The sequence below is a fragment of the Hyalella azteca genome, unplaced genomic scaffold (genome assembly GCF_000764305.2).
Source record: "Hyalella azteca isolate HAZT.00-mixed unplaced genomic scaffold, Hazt_2.0.2 contig16884, whole genome shotgun sequence".
Lineage (NCBI taxonomy): Eukaryota > Metazoa > Arthropoda > Malacostraca > Amphipoda > Hyalellidae > Hyalella > Hyalella azteca.
This window is the reverse complement of record NW_025946691.1, coordinates 101,736-107,735: the sequence shown is the minus strand read 5'-3', so window position 1 is coordinate 107,735 and position 6,000 is coordinate 101,736. Positions and strand designations below refer to the sequence as shown.

At 35.3% G+C, this 6,000-nt stretch overlaps 1 protein-coding gene across 1 annotated transcript in view; it reads left to right on the top strand.

Annotated features, from left to right (window-relative positions):
* Positions 1 to 6,000, top strand: part of LOC108682553 (protein turtle) — a gene marked incomplete in the record, with an annotated part of 95,069 nt that overhangs the window by 31,549 nt on the left and 57,520 nt on the right. The window contains 1 exon segment of the mRNA XM_047885079.1: positions 2,411 to 2,449.

Here is a 6,000-nt window from a genome sequence, read left to right as displayed (position 1 = left end):
GTGTAGAGTCTCTTCATGTATGTGTAGAGTCTGGTATGTATGTATGTATCTCTGAGATACATACATACAATCTAATTATTGTATGTATTTCTTCAAGGACTCCAATAGAGATACATTGTATCTCTATTAGTCTCTTGTATGTGTAAAGTCTTGTATGTATATATGTATCTCTGAGATACATACATACAATCTAAGTATTGTATGTATTTCTTCAAGGACTCTAGGAATGATTAGTGCCTAAATATCCACGAAGGATACCCACGCGAAGAGTCTATTGGAAAACCATCTCCAGCGAAGTCCCGCCAAAGAATCCTTGACGGCTGCCGTAAGTTGATTGAGCGGAGACCGACTGGCTCTTAGCGAGGAGGATTTATCAGGGATTTGCTCTAAAAATTTTATCAGGGATTTGCTTTACTCTAGATTTATCAAGGATTTGCTCTAAAAACCCTCAAGAAATACAGTTTCTCCGCCTCGGCATGTATTAGCGAGCAGTACCAGCGACAGGTCCAGAATTTATGCAACAAATTAATATAAATCAGAGAGAATGAGAAACATTCCTTCATTATTTGACGTTTTCACTTGTTTAATCACATACTATATTTCCGTCGATTTTTGGCCATTCGTATATCATTGCGACCAAAAATTATAATTAATTAGATTCGCATTTCAAGTCTATGTAGATTTATTTCAGTTATTTATATCTATTTTTTTATTAGTTGTTTTATTTCATGCGGCATTCTAGTCAATTAATGACTCCGCAAATGTATTGGTGAATTGTGTTAAACGTCAGATTGCTTAGAAAGCAAATCAAAATTTTCGGGTCTGAAGGTCAGGATTATTTAAAAAAATTTTATGCCCTAAATTAAAAAAAAAAACATCAGTTATATCCGTGAAAGTGACAGCATGTATTTCTGTACTATCGATTTAAACATGCATTTGCCCAGTCTAATTTGTGGTTAATAAAAAATCCTAAATTATATAGCGAGTTTTCTAAATTTGATGAAGTCCATATGCTCTTAGGCCATATTTGATTTAACCGTGTCTCGAATTGGATAATACAAGCCATCCATTTTGGATATCGAACGGGATAAATTGCTTCGTCTTTACGTCTCTTATAGAAATGATTGCTCTGAATAATCCTTTGCATTCACTGCCTCCGGGAGATATAGTCTATGCACCTGAGATCGGTCGTGCGTCGGGGCTTGAATCTTTTTGGATTCGGGAAACATCCATCGAGCTTTTGCTCTGTTTCAATTACAATATGCAAATTGGAGCTCCCTCAAAAAAGTTTACTTTGCATTAGGCTCTGGCCTCTAACTATCATACGCTGGCCTTATAAAGTAAGCAAACGCCAGCCATTTTAGAGACCTGCAGCGAAGCGATCGGGCCGAGTGATGAAAGAGAGGCGTTAATATAAGCGATTCACTCAATGATTACAAGTTCTGTGATGTTCTAAATTTCTGCGTTAATGTTGAGTTTAGCGATGATCCCATGTTCTACGATGATGTTAGCTTGTTCTGCAATGACATTTAACCGGTCTGAAGATCGCGCATTGAGCGATGATCTCATGTTCTGAAATGTTCTCTTATTCTGAAATGATCGCACGTTTAGAAATTATCGCATTTTGGTCAATGATCTTTTTTCAAGTGCCGGACTGTTATCGGTTTATCAAGTTTGATTTTCCCTTGAGGCTCAAACGGCTGGTCAAACAGCCAGCTTACCATATTGCAATTATTCTTCAGAATCCAGCTCTGAAATTCTGTTTGCAGTGAAGAGAATTTGTTACTGTAACACACCCAGAGAATTTACATATATGCCAATTGCACTCATCATCGATTGTGTTATTCTGTATCACTTAGTTAATGGCGAACGAACCACTCATGCTGCTAAGGCTTTGTCGCANGACACGGCTAAGTCGGTCATAATTGATTGTGTGGCAAGCGCTTGCAGATTAGTTTATTCTGAACATTTGTCATAAAAATATAGGAAAACAGAATTTAACACAAGTTTTATCAAATCTTGATGATTGCGTTGCTTAAGATGCCCCATAACAACAAAGAATTTACAAAACTGGAACTGTTCACCTCAATCTGAAAAATGTAGTCATTACTTAAGAGAAGAAGAAGAACCAAACCATTAACAACCAATTAGGCTGAATCGTCAAGCGATTACTTGCGGTGTTGGTTATCGAATGTTTTTCGCGTGATGAAAGTTTTTTTGTAACGATACAAGGGGCTGAAGATAAATTTTTTATGTTCGCGATTTCGATGGTTTGCAACAACACTACATGCACATACTTGGCTAAACACCCTGGAATGATTTTTAAGCCTATTTTATTTGTTTAATAACATAACTCTATTAATAATAATAATTTAATGCGTACTTTAAATGTATTTTCCTCTTTTTCCAGGGCAGTCGACAGCAACAAGCAAAAGCTACGACAGATAAGGTATGTATCTAGATTATTAATATAGTCAGATTATTTATTAGTCTCTGCATCAATTTGTTTGCATATTTAATGCAAATATCAGACCAGTTAGGGAATCAAGAATGGTAATCTGCTTAATTAGTGTCTGGTTGAATATTAACACTAGCCGTAAAAAATGTAACGGAAATCATGAATCATTTTGAAGACGATAATTTCGCTAAAATTCTTCCGTAAAGATTTTCTGTAAAAAAAATTCGTTAAATTAACTCTTGAATTAAGTGGATATCGTTAATTGTGAGTAGCCTTTCACTCACGGCGAGGTATGCTAATTAATTCATAATATTTCTCCAATACCTCTATTGTGTTGAGTAAAATAGAATTTTTAATATATCCCTTTAATCAACGTTTGTTTATTAACTACGGGGTTTGTGTTAAAATTTTATCGTAGAAACACTACAACAATTGAAGATTAGAAATCTCGATTTCTAATCGTATAGGGGAATCGTAACCAATAAATATTTACTGATTTAGTTTTCTTTCATCAATTAAAAAATATTCCCGAGTTACGTATTATATTTTATATAATAATACCTGTGGTTTTGGGTCATATTTACAGACCTCTCAATACCCCTTCCTGTTCCGCGATCAGGCGTTTCTTTGCCGGTCTAGTGTCTTCAGTTTTTTGTCGTTGGCCGCTGTAAGTCTCTTGAGTCCACAGCCTGGGACTTGTTTGCTCGGGGCCATCGTAATTTGACTTTCGTTACGTGCCATTTGTTTGCACGATCGGGCTCCTTTTACCAGGTTTTTCTTTGGACTTTTCTTCCGAATATTTTTATGTGTGTGCCTTAAGGACCATTTCCTAAAAATTCTGCGGCTGGGTCATGATTTTGGTTGAATAGAATTTATGATCTGCTGAGAGTTTCAGGACGGGTTTGAGTTCAAAATTATTATGGAATACTATTGAATATTCTTTTATTTTTGTAAGGTGGGCTTGCCTCTTGCTGCATGTGGCTGGGACTTCTTATAGATGTTTTTAGAATATATGGTAGGTATAATTAGCCAAACTCTCCTGATTTTAAATGCATGAGAGGTTTGACTTAATTGGCCCAAATTATTCCTATAGATTTATAAATCAAAAATATTTTTCATCTTTCTCCACTTAAGAAACTGTTTTCGCAATTCTGATGCCTAATTTGTTATCGGTTTTCCATTTTTTTCATTAATAATATGCATTGCTTCATTAACATTATTCCTTATTTTCGGGAAGGAATTACCGAACTTTTTACTAATGTTCTCTATCATCTAATGTTTTGTTTAAGCGCACAATCTAGAATAGTGTTAATTTTATCCAAGTTTTAAAAAGGTATTTTAGGAGCGTCATGAAATTCCCCAAGTCCGAATCACCGAGCGAGTCGCTCACTTATCCTAATTGCAATAACTTCATATTCCCCGAGTCTGAAGTGAGCAAATTATGCAAACTTTTGCATAACAGAATGCGAGCCAAAGTTAGGTTGCACAGAATGTGCAACTGTGCGAGTTTCGTTGGCATATTGTCGTATTTCTGTCGGGTTACGCCCTAAAAAATGCATGGAGATCGTGAAACTGTTATGTAGTGACTATTATAGCCGTTTTTTCATTTTGACTTGGCATGCTGATTCATGACGGTTTTTTCAGGTTAATATTACTGCTTTATTAATCCAGGTTTAAGATGTAGAAATTACATAGTTATTGTAGAAATAAAAGTGTAAAATGACTGTATAAATCTCAAATATTCCCGAATGAGTGTTCTCTTAAAACAAAAAGAAAAATGGTTATTCAGTATCAACTAAAACTTAATAAATTTAATAACGTTGCATTAACACAATGAGGTTTCAGATTTGCATGAAATTTTAAGGTGATGAAATTCTAGCAGAAATTTTTTTAAACTTTTATTAAAATCTAATATTTCTGCCTGCTCTATGTATCAGGGAGGAATTTTAAACTGTTAAATGATGAGATTTACAGTCCATCTGCACTAAAACTATATAGTTGTCTCCTAATTACCTGCCTTTAGCTACTGAGAGGTTTCACTTCTTTTTTAAACGAGGAATAACCAGCCTCGTGTTTACGATAATTAGAATAAATTTAGTTTTAATTTATTACAAGAATTGCATTCAATTTAATTGATTTAGATTTTGTTAAAATTAGTTTCTGGTAAAGTGTTCGGTGGACCTTTTTGGGAAGGCAACAGATTTCGAATAACTCGTCGTAGCGACCATGCACATAAAAGAAACGTACCGTTTGCTCGGTTACAGATAAAAATAAACAATTTTATGAATACACGAAACTTTGGATGGCGTTAGATCGGAACCTGATGGACTAAAAACATTTAAAATTATTGGTTGGAATTTCAAATTTAGAATGAATTGCTTCATTGGTGTTTTGACTTAACAAGAGTCTGTTAATGAAGAATACTTCAAATTTGATCTCGTCTGCTCAACAGCCTAATAGAAATATCCATCTATTGGGAGCTATCTATATACTTACGGATGCTCAAATACGGACTTTATCTCCGTATATCATTGCTTACTGTTATTTTAAATATAGGTAGACGGAGCTAGGATTGAGGCTCCGCATTCGCTTTACGCACGTCTTGCTTCCATAAGCCGCTTGTCGCGTTAATAATGAACGTTGATATGAACTGCTAATTAATTTATATACTAAGGAAGAAATTAATAATGAACGTTGATATGAACAGCTAATTAATTTATATACTAAGGAAGAAATTAATAATGAACGTTGATATGGACAGTTAATTAATTTATATAGTAAGGAAGAAATTAATAATGAACGTTGATATGGACAGTTAATTAATTAATAAATTAAAGGAAGAAATTAATGTAAGCAATCGTCCGGAAGCGTCAGCGACCGCGAGTATCGACTCGTAACCTTGCTTTACTTGGACCTTCGAGTCTGATGGACCGCTTACAACGAGCGTTTGTGGCGCTCTTATGTTTACTTAAGTTTACCGTATATGTATATTTCCGCTAGCTCATGCCTGCATCATGTTTATATGAAGAATCCTCTCCATGGTGTTTCAAACATTCTTCATGCCTCCAGCATGCACTAGCATTCGTCATGTAACATGATTACATCATCCAACATGCTTACGTCATGTAACATGATTACATACCCAACATGCTTCCATCATCTAACATGATTATTGATTACGTCACCCAACATGTAACACGATTCTCTCAAGCTACATGTTTTCATCTTGTATCCCCACACAACATTTCAATCGTACGTATTTCAAATTATGTAAGTGAAGTTTTTGGCGCACGCAGTTCACCGCGTATCTCCAAGGCGCTTGCAATAACACCTCCCTTATATATACCATCGACCGTCCCTACTGACTTCCGCGGCCGAGAATTGCGCCGAGTTTGCCTGAAGAAATTTGCCATCATTTCCAAGCTATTGATGTTTCCTTGCGTTTTTTATTATAAGATTTAGGCTGCGTTCACTTGGAAAGGAATTTTATTTGCGAGATAGAGCCTGGTTACGAAAAAATTCTAGCGAAGAGAATCTGTCGG